At 43.6% G+C, this 20824-nt stretch overlaps 1 protein-coding gene across 3 annotated transcripts in view; it reads right to left on the reverse strand.

The window, feature by feature from the left end:
- The window catches only part of KCNJ5 (potassium inwardly rectifying channel subfamily J member 5), a 124524-nt gene that overhangs the window by 84631 nt on the left and 19069 nt on the right, over nt 1–20824 (reverse strand). The window lies entirely within an intron of this gene.

A 20824-nucleotide genomic window follows, 5' to 3' on the forward strand; every position in this document is an offset into this window, starting at 1 on the left:
GATCTTGCACGCACATGACATCTCTTCTGTGAATGAACTGCCTCGCCAGTTAAAGGGGCACGGGGCTCCTCACCGCCTGTGAGGTCAGAAACACCACCGCCGCAAACATGCAGCAGTCACAGCACGCTGCCAATGATGGCAAATTTATGAAAATAATTTCCTTGCTACAATTCAAAAAGATTTCTGACAAAAGCAAACGCCTTGGCTCTTTCAGGCAGGAATCTTATTGCATTAACCTCCCTCCTAAAAACATACAGCCTTCCCTTGGCGGAGAGGTATGGGTGCAGGCAGGACGTAACCAGAACGGTGCAGCGTGTTTCTCAAACTCAGCCAGTGAGTAGCCCCTCCGCTGAAAAAGGATCTCACCGCTAGCTTGCGGTTTCCCCAGCAATGGTAAGAGATAGACAACAGGTAGTGCCAGCAACTCCTTCATTGAACTATGAGGAATCTACCAGGGTGTTTAGTTGATTCTAAGGGATTCTGAAAATGTCTTTGCATGAGAGACTTAAATTTTGCCTTTGGGCACCAGCAGGAGCTCAACCAAAGCCCAGCCTGCACACTTGAAGTCCTGGATTGTTGCCCTCTGTGAAATAACGATCTGCTGAACATCGCAGATCGGTGCAATACAGTCACTTCCAGCATATTCTGTGGTTACTTAGCGGAAAGCACAATCTATGGGGCAAAAATAATCTCCCAAAGATAGATTTTAGGCAATGCACATCAGTACATCCAGTTTATTTAATTGGCATATTTTAGTACTATTTCCAACCCACTCTTAGGAAGTAAAAGCAACTCAGGATTTGTTCTAGCAGGTCTCACACGTCACTGCTTTGAGTTCACTTCAGGATTCTTCTCAGCTCTACTCTGGCTGCAGAAAAAGTGACCCCCACTGACTCTAATGAAGTCTTTTTATTACTGTTTAATCTCCTGTGTGTCTGGCAGCAGGCTGGCAGCCCCGGGGACAAAAGGCCTCTATTGAGCCACAAATGGGTAGTGCAGGGACAGCCTTCACACCCCAAGTGTATTCAGGTGACTGGACAGGGCAGCTCGGGAGCCTGGAGGGGCTGGTCAGGGGGCTAACCAGCACCAGGGTGATAGGTGGATTAGCTGGTAATAGCCGGGTGATTAACCCTTGGCTTCTCTTTCAGTTAGCGTTGGCTGTGGTGCTGCTCAGAGCCTTGTCCCTTAGGATCTGACTGATGTCACCAGGGGGTTAAAGCTTCAGTCATGGCTAACCTAGGCTAGATCTGACCTGACCCAGGTTAGACCTGAACAAACCCAGGCTAGACCTGAACTGACCCAGGTTAGACCTGAACAAACCCAGGCTAGACCTGAACTGACCCAGGCTAGATCTGAAGTGACCCAGGCTAGATCTGAACTGACCCAGGCTAGAGCTGAACTGACCCAGGCTAGAGCTGAACTAACCCAGGCTAGATCTGAACTAACCTAGGCTAGATCTGAACTAACCTAGGCTAGATCTGAACTAACCCAGGCTAGATCTGACCTGACCCAGGCTAGATCTGAACTAACCCAGGCTAGATCTGAACTAACCCAGGCTAGATCTGACCTGACCCAGGCTAGATCTGACCTGACCCAGGCTAGATCTGAACTGACCCAGGCTAGAGCTGAACTGACCCAGGCTAGAGCTGAACTGACCCAGGCTAGATCTGAACTAACCCAGGCTAGATCTGACCTGACCCAGGCTAGATCTGAACTAACCTAGGCTAGATCTGAACTAACCCAGGCTAGATCTGAACCGACCCAGGCTAGATCTGAACCGACCCAGGCTAGATCTGAACTAACCCAGGCTAGATCTGAACTGACCCAGGCTAGATCTGAACTGACCCAGGCTAGATCTGAACTGACCCAGGCTAGACCTGAAGTGACCCAGGCTAGACCTGAACTGACCCAGGCTAGATCTGAAGTGACCCAGGCTAGATCTGAACTGAGATCTAAAGGTGAAAAATCTCCAAACCCCGTTCCAAGTTCACAGTATACACAGCTCTGAATTTTACTAAAACACCTAAGCTGTACCTTATGCTGGGATCCTTTTGGTGTGAGAAGGTAGTCGGAGGGTCCGTAACAGAACCAAGATGTGAAATCCTGCTGCCAGAATGGAGTAAAATAGTGGTTGCTTATCACACATGACTACAGCAGACCCTGTCTGCACATTCTTTTCCCCTGCAAGGGCTGGAAGTGTTCTGCCAGGCAAAGTTTTTGCTTTGCCAAAATTCCAGCACTTCAGCTGGGCAGTGGATCTCCCCTGCAATTCAGGTTTTTTCTTCCACACGCAGACCTTCAAGCCAATTTCTGAGATGCACGTTACTACAACAATTTCTAGGGAGTCATTAGGAATGAAACCCACGTTCCACTCTTACCCGAAGTGGCTATGTCCAGTAAGCAGTCTGCATGGACTGGTGAAATTCAGGAACTACGATTGTTTATTAGAAGACCCCAGTAGCAGTTAGGTTTTTTCTGAGCTCTTAGATTTCCACATAATTTACTAACATTTGGAAGATTTTCAGCGGCTTTTCAGTCATTCGGGAGCTTAAGAGAGCTATTTCTAGAATTTTTTTTCCAGACCCTGCAGCAGCATTCAATATTTATAAGGAATTCCCTGCCTTGGTAGCAACAACTGATGGTTACGAAAAATAAGTACACTATAAAATGCATTAATATTTTAAGTCTGCCAAAGATTGCTAGATGAAGATATTTTCAGCTTTTGCCTGACTGGTTGATGTTTAGTTCAAGGAAGTAACTGACAAAAGGAAACATATCCAGGAGGGAAAAGGAGAGGGTGTACAGGAACTTGCAACAGCTACAGAAAAAGATTTTTCCATGTTTACATAATAAAACAGCAGCAGAACCAGGAAAAGAACCAGTCAACCAGTTTCTGCTCCAGCCACTTATGCAGGGAACCACACTGTCTATTGCGCGCTCAGATACCGCTGTAGGATTCTGTAGTACATGAACAAAACCTTTCCCCACCCTCCAAATAAAATTTTGAGATTGTGCTGAACCTAGGTTTGTCCACAAAAAAGCAAATAACTCGCGTTTAATGATGCAACGGAGAGAAAAGCTAAATCTTGATACTGCTGTAATGAAGTGCCTTTTTATGAACACTCCTGTATGCTCGCTGCCTGACAATGCTGGACATGATCCAGGTCTGTTTACAGTGCCAGCATGTCTGTGTCCCTGACTCCTGGCACATCTGTACATTTTGTTCTTGGCATATTTGTATCTATGGAGCGAGCTGACCTTGAAAGTCTCATCAGAGGGGGAAAAAAAATTTACAAAAAGCCAGCAGCCAGAAAGCCTACCACCCCCCATATATTTCACAGTTATTATCAGAATATTTTTCCTCTGTTCTGTTTGCACAGAGATGACATTCAATAACACTGAAAATGTTCTTACTGTCCCTAGAGAGGCCTGTTCAGAGTAAAACCGAAGGAAATTAAAGACCTATCAAGCAATCCCCTGACAGAGGTTCATAAATATAAAACTGCAAGCAGTGACTGGCTAAAGCACTAAGGACAAAATGTGCTAAACCTCTCTGCCTCGGGTCCCTCCCTTCCTGCCCCCCCCCGTATTCCCTGTTCTGCAAGGAGACGGGGCAGGTTCCCTACCGCTCGTTATCACTGCATATTCATGTAAAACAGAGGATGAAGCATTTGCTGCGGGACTAACGGGCTTCTGTGACAGCAAGGCTTTGCAGCCATCTCTAAAAATACACCCCTCTTTCAGGGTGCAGCCTACTGCTGCAGCAGCTCAAGGAGTGGAATGGTGTGTGATGGGACGCACTGAGGCAGCGCACTAGTGTGGCTGAGGCAGATGATGCACAGACTGTGGGGTCTGAGTTCCCCAGAAAAACAAGCGATGTAGACACCCGCTAGTCGGTCCTGCCAGACCCTGTCCCTTGACACAGTCTGTAAGCGGGCTGTCCTGCCTGGAGACCTGCCTTGAAGTGTTTCCCATCCTCTTGAAGCACAAACAGCCAAGTTTTGCTGTGACCTGCTTTACAACCGTGTGAAACCATGATGCAGCTCAGTGATGAGGACCTTTCAGGCAGTCCTGAGGAAGAGGCTGCGCTGCAGAAAGACAAACTGGGTCCTCTGCAATCTTCAGGCTCAGACTTCACTGGAAGTATGCTGAGTTCAAGTACACTGCCATGCTCACTAAATTGCTCCCTTACATGCTGTAATTTGTGCAGCAACAGCTCACTAAAGTTGCAGCAAAACTGCTGGATTTACGCTGCAGTTGTTTGGTGAAGCGTTCCTTCCTGGCTGGATTTGCCTGGGGCTTATCCTTTGCCACCAATTCAAAATCTCCGATCTGCCTAGTGCTAAAATTGCACAAGGAAAGATGCTTCACCCAAACGGATGAAATTTACTTTACTTTTCTGATATTCATGAAATTTGTCCACTGTTTGATATATCTGAGCCTGAGATTAAGGAGATCAGTGTGATCTCAGGCCATTACAGAACTTTCTCAGCATGCAATACAACCATAGAAATAACTCAGATGGCTCTACGAGTCACACTGCTCTCTGTTGTAAGAGCAGACATGAGGAATTATTGACTAGATTTCCCAGAACGTACCAGTGTAAATGAGGCATAACACCAGAATGTCAAAAAGCATAAAAATATGTTTTCCCAGGAAATATTATGCCATATGGACATGGTCTTTGTTCTGGTGAGGCTTCTTTCAGTTCCCCAGGCTTTTCTATGTCATAATGTTTTCTAGCAAGGTGACTGGGTTATGTCATCTCAGCACATAAGTAGCCTTGGGCTGTGGTGTTTCCACACTAACAATACCACTGGAACTTGCAGATTCAGTACTGTCCCATTCACAGAGAATTGATTTGTTTGTGCTGACAGCTTGCATACACCTTGTCATACAATAAAGTTACTGAAACGGAATTGCCAGAAAGGCTACGTTCATTGCTTTGGGTGATTTATCCAGGACTTCAGCAGTATGAGGCAATGCCAAGAAAATTCCCTCATGTACCTACAGCAGATGTTGTTCTCATCTGAACTATGTTAAATCTGAGATAAAACTACTAAAGCCGACAGACATGCAGTGCTACTATCACCCTTGTTTCAACTCAGAACAACGCTCCCCTCTAGGTCCACCCTTCCATCCCCAGAAACTCAGGAAAACAACCACAGCTGGCAAAGGTTCAGCCTCTCTGATTTCACCTGTTTGCTGTGCAAAATGATTTTGGCATACAAAAAAAGATTGACTCATTATTTATTTTGTTTTTTACCGACAACACCGGCCCTAATTTAACAAGGAAGATGGAGCTTTGTGGTACTTTAGGCATATGGCGTGAAAATGCTAACAGAAGCACTAAGCTTCAGCTTCCCCCCTGGTTGCTTTCATCTTTTTAAGGAGTTTGCCCATCCCATGCAGAGCCAGCATGCCCTCAAGCAGTCCCTGCACAGCCCAGTAGAGGGTACTGGGCAGCCACATTGCTTTTTTGCTCTCCTGACCATGCTCAGGGGTATAGCCACACACGTTTCTGAAATATTTAACCATGCATCCTGTTTGCAAGAAGGTACAAAAGGTTAAGCATGAAGCAGAAGCTTTACCGAAATAAGGTCTTTCCCCACAGCTGTTTCATGGAAATGGTACATGGCAATTTTAAGTACTTTACCCGTACATGAGGACTACATACAAGTTTACAGTTTTAGAAAATACTTATGAGTTGCTGTGAAGGACAAGCATGTTTTGGCACATCTACCATTTGCAGAACAGACCATGCAACACCAAGGTTCATCTCAGTGTGGGTGATGGAGACCTACAGAAAATCTTGCTACAAGAGGTGAAGGTGCCTGCCTGGGCATAAACCAGGCTTCTCTTCAGAAAGCATCTCATGGCTCTGTGGAACTGGACACGAAAAAAAAAGATATTGTCAAGGGGAAACTTCAGCACAAAAAGGCTTCAGTATATGGACACATTGTGAGAGGAAGGACAGAGGACTGTCTTCAGCTACCTAACCCAGTTATTGAATCTGCTATGGCAGTATCAGGCCAAGAGAGATAAGTAGCCAGCCTTATTCAGAGCTGGCTAAATTCCTGCTTCCTATGTCAGCACTAGGGCCTCTAGAGCCAGCTGCCTCTTGAAGGAAGCTGTGCATCACCCAGAGCAACTTGTCCAAAAGTTAACTAGGAACAGTCCAGCCAGAGCTATTTCAGTGTCCCCCAGAGACCATGTTTTCCCCAGCCTGCATATTAAGCCTTGCATACCCGAAGACACACCACTGACCATTTTCATTGCTCATACAAAACTAGCAGGCTATAGCTGATACCACATTTGGTAGCAGAAAGCAGCTTGAAGTAACAGCTCTCTGCTACCAAGCCTGGTCTTACTGCCCTCCCGAGTGACTCATTTTGATGGGTTCACTCATCTGTAAAACAGTCATTCTTTACACGGCTATTTCTAACGTCCTGACCTTCAAAAGCAAGGCCCAGGTTTTTTGCATGATCGTCTAGTAAACATACTTTTGTAAAAAGAGCATTTGGTGAAGTACCTGCAGTTTTTTCCTGGGGGGGGCGGGGGGGGGGGGAACAGGATGCTTCCTCATTTTTTTTCTTTGTTAACAGCAACACACACAAAATCAATGGCAACTTTTCTGGGTACAATGTGAGACTGTCAGCCCACTCTGCTGCCCTTAGAAGGATGAAGTTACCACCCAGCTCTGTTATTCCTCACGGTAAAGGGTCAGCTGTGGATTTACCAGAGGGAGGGCAGGAAGAACAGGGGCTACAGTTCCCATTAGCACTGCCTACATGGCATACATGCTTTTCAGTCATGCTTGCAGCTGCTCAGAAGTACGAACTTGGCTTCTGGATCCAGCTCTCCCTGCAGAGACATTGCCTGAATTTCACAAGGCCAGGCTCCACGGGACTGTGACCTAAACTCAGACATTTGCTGATAACCCTTTTCCCAGTGAAAGAACCAAACAAAGAGCATGATACATGTGAAGAGGATGTGCTGGTTTCTTCACTACCCTGTCCTGCGTCTGTGTTGCTCCTGGGACCATAGACTCATAGAATCATTTAGGATGGAAAAGACCTTTGAGATCATCAAGTCCAACTGTTAAACCATATTCCTCCTCTTGGGAAATAACTAAATAAACAATCACTCCAGACAACTTGCTCACTTCCTTACTCTGCCTCACACTGTGGGCTCCATCCAACCCATTAGCTGCAAACAGAGCTCTAATTCTTCCAAGTGATATGCTCTCAGCTTTCTTCATGACTCTCATGAGAGATCAATGCCTGACTTCAGTGGGTCAGGATATCAAACCAGGCTTTCTACCTTGTTTTGCCTTTCTCTGCATTGGTTATCATCTGTGAAAAACAGGATGATGATGGATTCCTATATCTTTATTTCCCTCCCCTGCATTTGAAAGAGAGGGTGAATTTCATTTATTAATGCTGATAGAGCCCATGGAGACTTGCAGATAAAAAGACTCCATGTGAAGCAGGATATAATGTTCCACCTTGCAGAAAGCTTATGCTTTACTCTTTCTTTTCAAAGCACCTACTGTCATTGCTAGGCAACTGGGACAGTGTCCAAAATAAAAACAGTAATAATAATCAAACAAACAGAATCTGAGTCTAACAGTCTATAAAATGCAGCTGAGGGCTCTCAGGTAAACAGACAACAGATGGAATGAGTTCCTAAAGCTGGAAGAAAGAGAAGACTAAAATGGTCAATTGTCAGTTGACCCGAAAAGTAATCTTAGAGATATGTCCCAAGGGGGACACAACCACCATCCAGGAGGTCCTGCCTCAGAGGTTACCAGAGGCATGGTAACATTGAGGAGCTTTTGAGGAGCAGCAAGATCAACTCGTTGGATTGTCAAGGGACCTTATAGAATGTCAGCACATGGGATGGTCACCATTGTGCAAAGAATAACACAGTGTTGTATCTATATAAAACTGTTCCTTTCTTCATCTGTAAAGTACAAAGGGTGGAAAAACTGAGACATAGATAACAGACTTACCTAAAGTTCATATTACTTCTTCAGGAGCCTGTTTTCTGTTCTCCAGAAACTGAATTTTGCTGGCGATATTTAACACAGCCCCAGAAAGGCAACTGCAAGTAAGTACAACATACCCTAACCTGCTTATTCCTGCTCATATAGCTGCTTTTTTGGCAGACAGGAGAAGTCCCCGTGCAGTATGCCTGGCCATGCAGTTGTGCTACCCTCTCTTTATGAAGCTATCAGGTTTGCTCAAGCAAGCAGGATATCACATGCTCCAGAAAAAGCCTTTGGCTAGACACATCTGTGCTCACAGCAAACCTGGACCTGATAGCCTCAGGGGCTCTCAAAGCTTGGTGTAGGGACAACATCTTGAGACTGGCATTTTAGAAACACCTCACGCCCTTGTGAGCAACTTAAACTTCCATAAATACCTTTTTAGAGCCTACAGAAGGATGTTTGTTTGGAAAACAACGAGAGAGGAAACACACAGAGCATGAAATGAAGTGTGATCCCATTTTAAGGCTTCATACCATTTGATCAATTGCAGCTCAAAAAAACTTTGTCAGAGCACAGTGTGTACCTGACACATCTGTGCTCATTCTTCTACCAAATTAATAAACATTGTCACTGAGTCGCAGCTGGTTACCTCTTTTGATACTATCATATGTAACAGAGGGATGAGAGCTCTAATGTCTAATGCAGAAGCCTCATGCTACTAGACAAACCTAAATGAAAATCTAGAAATGAACCTTCATCAGTTGTTAACTGGTGACATGGGCTGCTCAATGACTTCAAACACTTCCCTACATAGAGCGTTTTAAACTACTATTTTCCTAGCTTCAAATAGAAAAAAATAATACTTCAGACACCCCCAAGTCAGATGCCAATGTCACTGTTCAGAGCGATCCCTAGGTTTGTAGCATCACACGATCATATTTTCATTGCAGATTGCTTTGATTAAGAGTGATGAAGAGAAGGGGCCAGGTGACAAGGACACAGGTGCCAGTGTCAGAATACGGTGCTTTCTGTCAACGCATGTCTTGTCTTTTCCTCTGTATGCTTAGCTTAACTTTTTAAAAGGAGAATCCAGTGACTAGAAAAAGGGAAGTGACTCATGACTTAACATCCCTCACTGTATTCTGCGCGGGCGATCACACACCCTCTGCCCACCTAAGGACTACTCAGAGGTGCTGTTAGCTCACTGCTCCAGCTGCCCTGCTCCGTGCCCTGTGCCGCAGGCTCGCTCCCAGCAGCTGAACAGCCCTGTGCTAAGCACTCGGCTCACTGCAGCCAGAAGGAGAGAAGTGCCTTTGTTGCAGTCCACCCGTGCCCTACATTTTCAGGGGAAGGAAGGACCTCCCTGGCACTAACCTCCTCTGCCAAGCGGCTGAATTACAAGTAAATATGAGTAAGGAGCTTTACTCCTTCCAGTGAGAAGCTGGCATAATTTTCTCCATGAACAGAGTTGCATAAACCCCTCTTTCCCCACGTGGCGTTATCAGCAGAGGCGTTCTACCTTGTGAGCTTGCCAGGGGAGTGGAAGGGTGGTGGTGGGGGGTGCGTTCTAGGCCACACTGTTTCAGGAAATCTTCATTGCAGTTATGCTGTTTGAGCATCACAGCTTGAAGACAGCGGTAAATCCTTGTCACCAATTCTCTGTGCTTTCTGAAAAGTCACGGAAAAATTGTGTGACCATGTCTAAAAGATAAAAAACAGCTCATGGGTGGGCAGCCAGGTTTCTCTCTCATGCTATGAAGTCACGAGTCCTGTTTTCCCCTTTCCCAAGCCCACCGGCACTACTCTGTGAAGAAGAGGGCAGATAATAGGAAGCCAGGAAGCCTCTGTTGCCATTCAATTACTATGACTTCAAGGAGTTAAATAACACAGGTTTCTGCCTTTCTGGATTACCACATGGATTGCCAAGGCAGTGCTACAGCCAGCTTTGTTCTTGAATTTAAATAGCCTATGCATTTAAATTTTGTCATTACAATTAGCAGAGGAGGACAAGGGTTTCAACTACCTGCTGTCTAAGAATAAGGAAGGCTGAAGCAATTAGAACTTTTAACTTTCATTAGTAGCAATGCTTCATCTGTTACCCTGTTTTTCCATTTCAGACACTTGGTGTCCCAGGGATTCACACTTTCCTCAAGCCTATCCACATGCTGGCATGCACAGCCATTTATTTAAGGATGGGTGTTGGTGACACTCCTGCTAAGAGAAGCAAAACCCCGCTTCTCATTTTTCTTTCTGAGCTATGACGGTGCTTGTTCACAGAAAAGAAAGTTTGGGGAATGAATCACAAGTGGACACACATGAGACTGAATATTCTGTCTCCTGTTACTACTATACTCATTGTTACACTACCTAGAATACTGGAAAGATAGAATCATCTCTCCTGGGACTCAGAAGAAAATTGCAATGGATTTCAAATCCCTTCCCACGGAAAGCACAAGGTAAATAAGTACTGGGAGGCTGCCAGCCTAGCTAAGCTGAGGTTAATGAATAAACAACTGCCTGCAGTACTGACTTGCCTACTATACTTAAAATATGCATCTTTCATTACATCTTAGGGAGACCTCCTCTTCTATAAATAATCATTGCAAAAGATAAAGGCATTAGATCTTTTTTTCCTTTGACAAAACAGAGATTATCCCCATTTATACAGAAAACCTGCTATTAGGCAAACAGGCTTTCCATAGAGGACTTGCTTTTTATAGAAAATGTTGATTTTATTGTGAAAAACAGAACACCGAAAACCAAGAAAAAATTGCAAATATAGCAAGGGACATTTTGAAAATGTAAGCTCAGTCACACCTTATTTTCCCTATTTCTTCTTTATGGGATATGCTATCAAAACATTTCCAGGAAAACAATGAAGCAAGCTCAGAGAAGGGGAGGTTGCTATGAATTTGGAGAGCTGCTGACATACCGAGGTCACTTCTGAAAACCGGATTTAATTGCTTGGTTATGGATGCTTTTTTTCAAAATGTTACCCTAGGTGAATGAAAGAAACAGTTTAACAGATGCAATAGCTTAGGTTTCCAAGAGTGTCTTGGGTGATTTTGAATGTCCAACACGAGACACAACAAAGAGAAGTCATTTTGCAGTGTACTTTGCAGGAATCTCTGACATTTAAGGGGTCTCAAAGAGAGCACCTAGGAGTCATTTGTCACTTGTGAAAATCTAGGTCGTTTACTCCCCTCCTCCTGCTCTGCTTTTTTAATGCCAAATATAGAAAGAATTTTCTGGCTTCAGACTGAATAAAGTTGTTAATTACATTCTTTCCTAAAAACCTGCAATTGAAATTCACTTGGGGAGTTTCTGAAAGCTGTGGAAAGCTATTCTTTTTGTAATATTCTTTTGACATGTCTTAGAGGAAAAAGGAAGAAAGCCCATTTGCTTTTAATTTCTCAGTTTTGAGGATAATATTTAACAGAAGTAAATCCCTTTAAGGGCTCAACTATGCTCTTTGAAGCCAGTAGGAAAAAATCCCATTGAGTTTCATTGCAGGAGAACTAGCTTGCTGCTTTGAAAAATTATGTTAAACAATCTGCAGTATGTTGTGCGATGCAAGAAAATTAATTTGTAGCATCATGAACTGCCAATAGGTGAAAAGGATAGGATTCCTGCCTGTACTAGACACAGTTTAAAAATAACCAGATTATTTTAGAGTAAACCACGTCACTTAGCTCCCGGTAACACTATCTGGAGCAATTCCATCATCAATTCCTGGTGCTAGGAAAGCCTATATGTGTTGGTATCACTAACAGCATACCTGCCTCACAGGAGCGTTAAGGGATGTAACAGATGGATTAACATGCTTTGGAGATGAAAAGCGTTGCTTGAGTATTATCAAATTTATTATTAATGATGGAGTTATTAAAACAATGGGATGGCTAATAACAGAGCTTAATTCTTTATATCAGTCCTTTTTGTCTTCAGAACACTCTGGGGCAAACGCTTGCGTCACTGAGTCACAAAGCTCCTGTTGGTTTCAACTGTGTGAACAGATCTGGCTCTGCCCGAGCTTAAATAATTGTTTTTAACATACAAATCCTGTTCTAAACTTCCTCTAAGTCTCAGAGGACCCTGCCTGCAGGATGCCTTCCACCTGTCCCTGGTAGGTGGCTAGAAGCACTGAGTTCTTATTGCTGTATAACCAAGGGGAAAGCAGCTTCCAGTCTGGGGATTGTAATATTGAAGGTAAAACTGATTTATTTATAGTAGGCCTGCAAAAGATAGGGATATAAATTGCTCCAGCCATCTAAGCTCTCTCCCTACTGATGGGGAAGGATGGGCACCTCTACAAGGCAATGCATCTTCAGATGCCTTCCAAATGTGAGAGGGAATCAACAGAAGAATTATTTTTTTTTGACACCTCATTTTTGTGTGCCTGTAGGTAAGTGGGATGATTCCAGGCTTAAATCACGAGATCCCTTATCAACAGGATGCAAAGGTGCTCCCACAAAGGAATGAGAAATACAATAGGTGTACATTTCTTTAAACTCCAAGATGACAGCAATGCAGAGAGAGAAAGAGCAACTTCACAGCAATGGGTTAACTCCTGCAGTCAGTCCTCTGCAAAGAGTTCAGATGGACTCTGATTTTCAACTCAAATCTAGGCAGGGAAGTCTACGCAGGAATTTGGGCAAGGGCACATGCATCTAATATATCATAGGTCAAATAAATCAAACTGCAGATGGTTCTGCACAATATGGGAGGTATCGAGAGGCATCGGATTCTTTCCAAAACCACACTGCCCTTGCAAAGAAAAGGACTGATCCTCACAAATAGTCAGGATACTCCTCTTGTGCTTGTACTGGTGGGACGAGACAAGAGACCCCAATATTGGTGACTGTAAGATTAACGACAGCTTCTTCAGGTAATATTGCATTAATTTCTCTAACTTTGGCAGCTCAACACTTCCACTGTCATTTTCATCCACCCAGCAGCCATTTCTCTGCCTTTCACATACAATATATAAACTGAGCCACTATGTTAATGAGCCATTGCATATAGATGAGCTGGCAACCAGTCCGAGCTGACACAGCCACACATAAAAGCCAAAGAGGCCTTGGGCTCTCTTCCTTTGGTACAGAAGCTGTTGGACCAAAGTACTGTGGAAATCGCATGGTCTAGGGGACGCAAAGCTGGGGCAGCTTTTTCTCCCACCTCCCTTCTGCAGTCACCTTTACTGCTTAAGACACAAGGTAAGAGGCTCAGTGCCGTACTGTTTTCTTGATATCTGACTGAGAAAGTCCACAATATTTCTAGATAGACTGTCTCTTCTGTTCCCTTGCACAAAATCGTTACCTAACGACTACAGCAAGGGAACCAGGGAGCCTATTTTTGCGGAACAAGATGTTTGGATTCTAGTCTGCTTACTCACTGGCTTGCCTTTCCTTGGGCAACCCTCTTGATGGTTCTCTGCTTCAGTTTCTGCTCACCTAAAACAGGCTACTGAGGCTTAAGAAAACATAATCAAAGAAAATCTCTGCATCTGCTGTAGTCATCTCAGATACAGAAGGCAGAAGATGGCAGTTCAGGCGTTGCATTTCTCTGGGAATGCTGAGTGGTGTTTCTGACAGAGACATGGTGCTGGAGGAGCCTTGAAGTATGGCATAGGGTGCAAGTTTACAGCATATTCTGTTGTGGGGTAACTGCCAGTACTGTTGTTTTAACCCTGCACGAGTACCAGACATTCTGTCTTCACCTCAGAGTTGCCTAAACGCTGAGGATGTATACCCAGACAGTTAACAAGTAGCAGTTAGCCATTTTCACAGCTATACCTTAAGTTCAACGTGTTTCACAGCGGTAACTGCACATAGCAGAAGTTCCCACATTCAGATGCACTAAGACGCTCAGAGGCTACAGTAACGAGTTTCTCAAAACTACTGTTAAAGAAAGTAACCACCCTTAAATTATCTTCCATTTTGGGCATGACAACATGTAGTGCATGGTTCGCTTCCTTAATCTCACAGTCAATTACTTTTCTCAACCTATATAAACATCAGCAGGGAAAAAGAAAAATCTGCATGTGTGTTAGTAATAAATTTAAAAATCAGGGCATACCACTTAAGGGTTGACTTGTCAGAAAATTGTAATTAAAAGTGTTCCAGCTGACAGTGCTGCTTTAATGAATTATTAGTAATGTTCTCTGAGAACATTGGATGAAAAACACCATAAAAGTTCTTACTTAAAACAAACCAATTTTCTGCATGATGCAACTTCACTGCACAAGAGGGGGAAGATCTCCATTATAGAATCAAATTATGAAAATAACAAAGTAATGGTTTGAATGAACAGGACGTAACAGGTGCCCCTTCTGTACCGATTGCCTCTGTTTCCTATACCACAACGTTTTTCCACAGGTGCATATCTAATAACTGCCACTATTTTCTTACATTCTATTTAAAAAGCCCAGTAAGGTGTAGTGTAAAAGAGTTGTGGTCATCAGCGTCTAAGTGTTACCAGGTGTTACATGTACATAGAACAGTGACTGACCCGCTCAGTTTTAATGCAGATACAGCAATGCCCAGCAACTGATCCTTTTGGCTAATACCTAATCACACCAGAGGCTTCTGAGCAGCGGTACGTGCATGACAAACTTCAAAACAGTCCGCTCCTGCTGGGCAGTGTCAGCAGCAGCAAGCACGCTCTCCTTCTGTGCATAGTCTTGTAGTTGCCTTTGCACAAAAGCCTTGGCACACACCGACCCATCTGATCAGACATAATTTTCTGTTGTGCATGCCAGCACAGTTCGGGCTGCTGGATCCCGACCCTGCTTTGCTGTGCTCCTGGCTGAGTACAGGCGAGCAGATGAGCACGTGTGTGCTTGAGATGGGTGAGCAGAGGGCACGGGACTCTCGGGCTCTCAGGTTGAAAAGCAGACAGCAAGCAGCTGGGGTGGGGGGAGCGTGTGAGGACTTGGAAACACAGCCCTATTTACTGGGAGCAATGTGTGGAGTGGGGAAGGATGAGGGCAAAGGGCGCTAAGTCTTAATCATGGATTTGTATTTGGGTGCGAAGGAGATGGGGGTTGGGAGGTGGTGAGACAGGTGGTGGAAAGAGGCTCTCATGTCTCATTTCCTTTCGCTTTCTTGCTGGTTTCCAGCTCCATCCAGATTTGTTGTTTGTCCTTACTGTTTCAGGAGAAATGTAAGAGAGAGCACATCTGGGAACTCACGTTTCTTGGCTGAAGCTCTGTGGACCCGGCCCTATACCTGGTAAGCAGTGATATTTTGGGGTAACTGGGTGGTTCTTGAAGGGGGGGTGGTCATGGTCAAAGCACCTGCCAGCCATGGAGTTCAAAGCACCCTGCACCTGTAAGCTACTCTTGTGTTTCTACTGTTATGAGAGCTCACCTTAACACTTGATAACTAAGGGGCATCCTTAAGTCTCTCGGCTATGATGGGAATGAGGGGAGTTTGGCACAGGACTTCCCAGTTAGGTTGCTACAGAAGTGCTGGCTGCCTATTCCTTCGGCAGCACAATCCACCTAAAGACACGCAAGCACTACATACCCCAAGGCTCTATCTCTTGTCTGCAAAACAGGACTGTAGTTCAGTAGTTCTGAAGTAGTTCAGCCTGCGTACTGGAGAAAAGGAGCTTTATAGTGAAGATTCAGAGTTATTTGTTAGCCCACCCTGAATATCATCACAAGTCTTTTCTACAGAACAGGTAACTTGGACCCCAATCAGGCTGTGAGCGGCTGATGAGGTTGCACACTCCGTACTGAGTGCTCACAGAGGTAAGACGGTTTTATTCGTTTCTTGATTTCACAACGCAGGGTTATGACATGTGAGCATGCTTCCTCTGCAGTATTCCATGATAAATGCAAAGTAATTTCAGTTGGCTCATACTTTAATAAACTCTCCCAACTACCTTCTGCACTGTAGGGAGAAATGTACATATTGTTCGAAGCCCTAGGAATTTCTTTCCCAAAGAGAAAAACAAGCACCTATACGAATGACACTTGCTTCACAGGATACAACTACCACGATCCGAATGGCCACTCTGTATGTGAATGTTTGCTAATATCAAGAGATAAAACAAGGAAGTTAATCTCAACTTCCTTTATTCATCTAAAATTTGGAGGTGTGATCTAATCTGAGCAACCCAGGTTGCTCACACAAGCTGGTGGTGGGCAGGTGAGATGAGATGCCTTGAAGAACAGCTCCTCCAGTCCTCATATACACTCTAACTCTAGTGTCTCTTGAATTAGCTTGTCTGGGCTTTTCTAACATTTTTGACATGTTGAGGGGTAAAAGTGAGGTGTGAATAAATCCTTCACAGGGTTTACACCACTTTACTAGGACTCTGGAAATCTCAAATGACATCCCAAGGTCTGCTACGTAACTGAATTCTGCATGAACTAGAGCAACCAGTGCAAGATTTTTAAAAGCTCATTAATATCTGAGGTAAGAGCCTTGCTTTTGGAAGTAATTTAGTCCCAGATTCAAATTAGGTACTTAACAGAAGCAGAAACATAACTCAAAGTCTTGGTACCTAGAGCAGCTTGTGTAGCTGAAGATACAGGTAAGTTTGAGAGGAGTAATTAGATGGAAACAATTCACCTTGAGATGCCAGTTTCTGATGACCGAGAGGAACTCAGAGGCACCTGAGCTGCTAAAGTTGGCACTTCAGTAAGTCCCCTCGGGTTGGTGGAATGAATCAACACCATAGAAAATTCCAACAAGAATTAAGCTCCTAAATGAATGGGAAAGATGTAAGATGCCTGTGCAGGTTAAACTGTATTTTCCACTGGAAATGAGACAGTAGGCTATTTATAAAGGATATCTAAGAATTCAACATTCTTCTCACTCTTCTGTCTGGTTTTGTCTGGAATATAGGGACCTCCTGCAGGAAATGCATTAGATGCGGAACAATAAGAGGCAGAAGGAGCCACCAGGAACTTGCCAATAGTGTAATTTAAATACAAAGACTTGCACAGTGTGGGAACTTGTAATAAATCTAAACTTAAGACTTTCATTTGCAAAAGTATCTGCAAATCGGCTTAATATTTGTCCATCTCAAAGGCATAGTATATTCCCCTCTGTTTCACTCCTTGCTGAGAATATTAAGATATTACACACAGAAGCTTTTCTTCTTCTTAGATAACAAACAAGTTTCTGCCAAGATAGCAATTGGGCATCTCTCATTTATATTCTTCTAAAATCTGAGCTCCATGACAGTTCTGACTACGGTGGGCTGATGCTGTGTTGCCGGTCCACAGCAACACATTCAAGAGGTCTCAAAGAATTTTACAGTCATTGAATTTATCCACACAACACCCTAGTTCCACTTGCATCTTATGAACAAATGGGGAAACAGACACAAAGGGGAGAATGTTTGTCCCTTAATACACACACACACAAAACAAACAAAAAAAAAAAAAAAAAAAAAGTGAAAAGCCAGGAATTGAGCTCAGATATTTGGATGCTGAGGAATGCTTTATCACTTGACTATGCTTCCTAGGTCCTACAGCCAGAAGCCTTCTTATTAGGGCAGATCAGTTTGTTTATGGGTTGAGCACAATATGCTCACTAAGTTTACTCTTTGCTGTGAAATAGCAAGGAATAGAATGTGCTGAATACTGCTCTCTGACCTTGGTAATAAGTTGATTTAATTGGATTTGATTTTTCAAATGTAACATCTCAAGTCAGCCATAAACTCTGAAATTAGCATATCACATCTCAACACAGGAGAGATTTTTAAGTAGCATAAGGAGATGAAGTCCATGCCCGATGAATTTCAAATTACACTGAGGATGAACTCAGCCATATGCATGTCAAACTAAAATTGTGCAGGCTCTGAGTGCATCAAGCAGCAAAGTTATTAATGGCTTACATTTGCTATTAAGAATGCAAAGTAGCTATTTTGCACCCAGTTTGTTCATACGTCTCCTCACATCAATGACCCATGTGATGGGTCAATAATTCACTCAATGCATACCGAAAGCCAAGAATGTCTTGCAAGTCAATTACACTTATATAAATAATTAGGAACACAAAAGTAACGGAGGGATTGGAGTAGAAAAAGCTCTGCTGGGGAAATACTGCATACCCCAGGGAAAGCAGACTGTTCCTGTCTTTAAATTTGCAACTGGTGTTCCCCAATATCTTCAAAGGGTACTATGCATGCCCCTGAAAGCAGAAATTATCCTTAAAAGGGGCAATTTTGAGTTTTAGTATTTCAGGGAATAATCAGGTTCTTGTGTAACTGAAAGCTATTTGCTTCCTGCAGGAGATGTGAAAAAAAGTAGGACATTAGACAAATAGCTGCCTACTGAGATTTGATCCTCGAGCTTTGCTCCTGAAATTTGTTTAGCGTTCATGGCATTCAATTGTAATAAACGACAGGAACATTTTAACCAATCTACTAGGCACAAGAAGACTCTAATTCAGACAGACAAAATTTGCTTCATCAGATCTTGTGCGAAGGAGCACCAAATGCCTTAAATACCTCAGATTTCGGCTGAAAATCTCTCAAGTCAGGCTTTTTCACCACCCACATCTTGGGACTGCAAACTGACTTTAAAAGCCATGGCATGGGCTTCAGGCTATGCTATACATCCCTGCAGAGGGCACTGGGATGACGGCTGTTAGCCTCATCACCACGCAGCAGCCAAGAAGAGCTGAGGGAAGGAAACTATTGAGATGAGACTGTAAAGGGACAAGATTTATCTCGACAGCTTGGTTCAGCATCATGGAAATCAGGCTTCAGGAACCAGAGGTAGGACAAAATCTGTCAATCAAAGTCTGCAGTGCTGCCAGCCCTTGTGGTTGGAGCACTGTATGTTGAAAAGAAATCTTCCCAACTGCTGGTGTCTGACACTCTTCTTGTTGAACCTCAGCTGGTTAAACACGCAGCATCAGCCAGCAAGTGCCGCTCTACCTTACAGCTGCTATACGACAGACTTGGAGGCCCAGTGAACAGTAAAAGGAGCATGGAAGATCAACAGGTAGCAGATGATGTGCTTCAATATAAGCTCAGCATGTCAGATGGACAGATACATAAAGGATGTCCTGTAGGAGAGGGCCTATATTATCCAAAAGGGTACAAGGAAACACGCATCTGGTCAGGAATGCAATGAATCCTTTCCCTTTTTAGCAACTTTATTGTTTCACCATTGGTTTCTTTACTTTTAAGGTGTACAGAAAGAATAAAGAGGTTACATCCTCCCTCCCAGATGCTCCCATTCCCTATGGTACCCGCTATAGCCCACCTGACTTTGGTTACAGCCATCTGGGTGTTTCTCTATACTTCTGAGCTAAAAAGCAAGTTCAAGAAAATGAGGTCCAAAATGCCCATTAATGGAGAGCAAGTCTGGAACGATATTCCTTTCAGCACATCTGCTGGAAAAATTCTGAATGACAGACAGGACAGTCATTTAGAGGAACCTAACACATGCTCATGAAGCAAATGTTCTGTTAACATTCCTGTCTGAAAGTAACTATGATCCTCGGCACAGCAATTCAAGAAACAAGGACAACTCGATTGCAAAACCATGTCAAACCAAGGCAACTAGCAGAATCAGAGAGCAGACAGGATAGTAGCAAAAAGCTCTAAATAGTAGAAAAATAGCAGAAAAGACCTCTATAAACTATATATGTGGGATTTACTTATAAGAGTATTAGTTATTAAAGGAAGGGAGATGAGAAATGCTAAGTAACAAGCAGTACAGAACTTGCGCTGCATTGTAGCATGCCTTTAATCTCTGGCAACTGGGACGTGCAAAGACAGAAAGTACTTCACACGCCATTCAGTGATAGAAGCTTTCCAAGGAGAGAGCTACATATGTACACTGCTTTCACCTCCAGAGAAAGGCTTCCTTGCTTTGTTCTTTGTTTACCTTAAGAAAGCAATAGAATGAAGTATGAAAGAACTGCCTTCTGTATGGAAAAAAATACCAATAATTCATATTTATAGCACACCATCGCTCCTGAAAGATCTCAAAATACTTAAGTGACAGCTGTGTTCAGGGATCATTTCAGTTAGTACTGAAGCAAACATGCTCTAACAGGGCAGGGCAGCCCAAAAGTTGCTTTATAATAAAATAACACTCTACATCATGAAAAGCTATTCTCAACATTTAAATAGCCTCACAGTTACATGTGAAGTCGTGGAATCATTCTTCTTTCCTTTGCAGACAGGGAACATGACTTAGAAAGCAATGGGAACAGCCTGAGACCACGGAGTCAGGACTACAGCTCAACAGCCGCCTGTTCCCAGACTAAGGAATCCTACTTTCTCCATTCATGTCCTTACCCATTTCAGGTGAAGCTGCAGGCTACTGCTGCAGAATGCAGCTACCATCTATCATGTCATCTGGTATATTTAAGTTCTTTTCTCTGACAATCCCACTATATGAGAAACACTCAGGGCTGGGATTCCCAAAGGGAACCTGGCAAAGCAGGGATTTGAATTGGGCTTCTCAAGACCAAATGTGATAGTCCAAGCTACCCTTCTTGGCAACAAACCAGCACAGCACAGCGGTTTTTTGCCAGTTTAGAAATCAAAGTCACCTTGATAACCACAAAAGACTACCACAAAAGAAATTACAACCCAACTAAAGGTAAGGACTGCAGCATGACAGCCCTTAACATTACAGAAAATATTCCCAAGCAGCTGACGAGCACAGCCACCCACGACACTGTTTACCCTGGTGCTACAAGCAGGTGAAAGATTGCAGCAGAGCAATGATACTGCAACGTGCAATTCGTACCATGAGTTCCTAGCATCTCTTTGGAGCACCAACAAACTATGTACAGTCTACATCATAAAAACACAGTAGCAGAACGCGAAGGAACTCTTCCTACTGCAGTA

This window comes from Falco cherrug, chromosome 17 (genome assembly GCF_023634085.1).
Source record: "Falco cherrug isolate bFalChe1 chromosome 17, bFalChe1.pri, whole genome shotgun sequence".
Classification (NCBI taxonomy): domain Eukaryota; kingdom Metazoa; phylum Chordata; class Aves; order Falconiformes; family Falconidae; genus Falco; species Falco cherrug.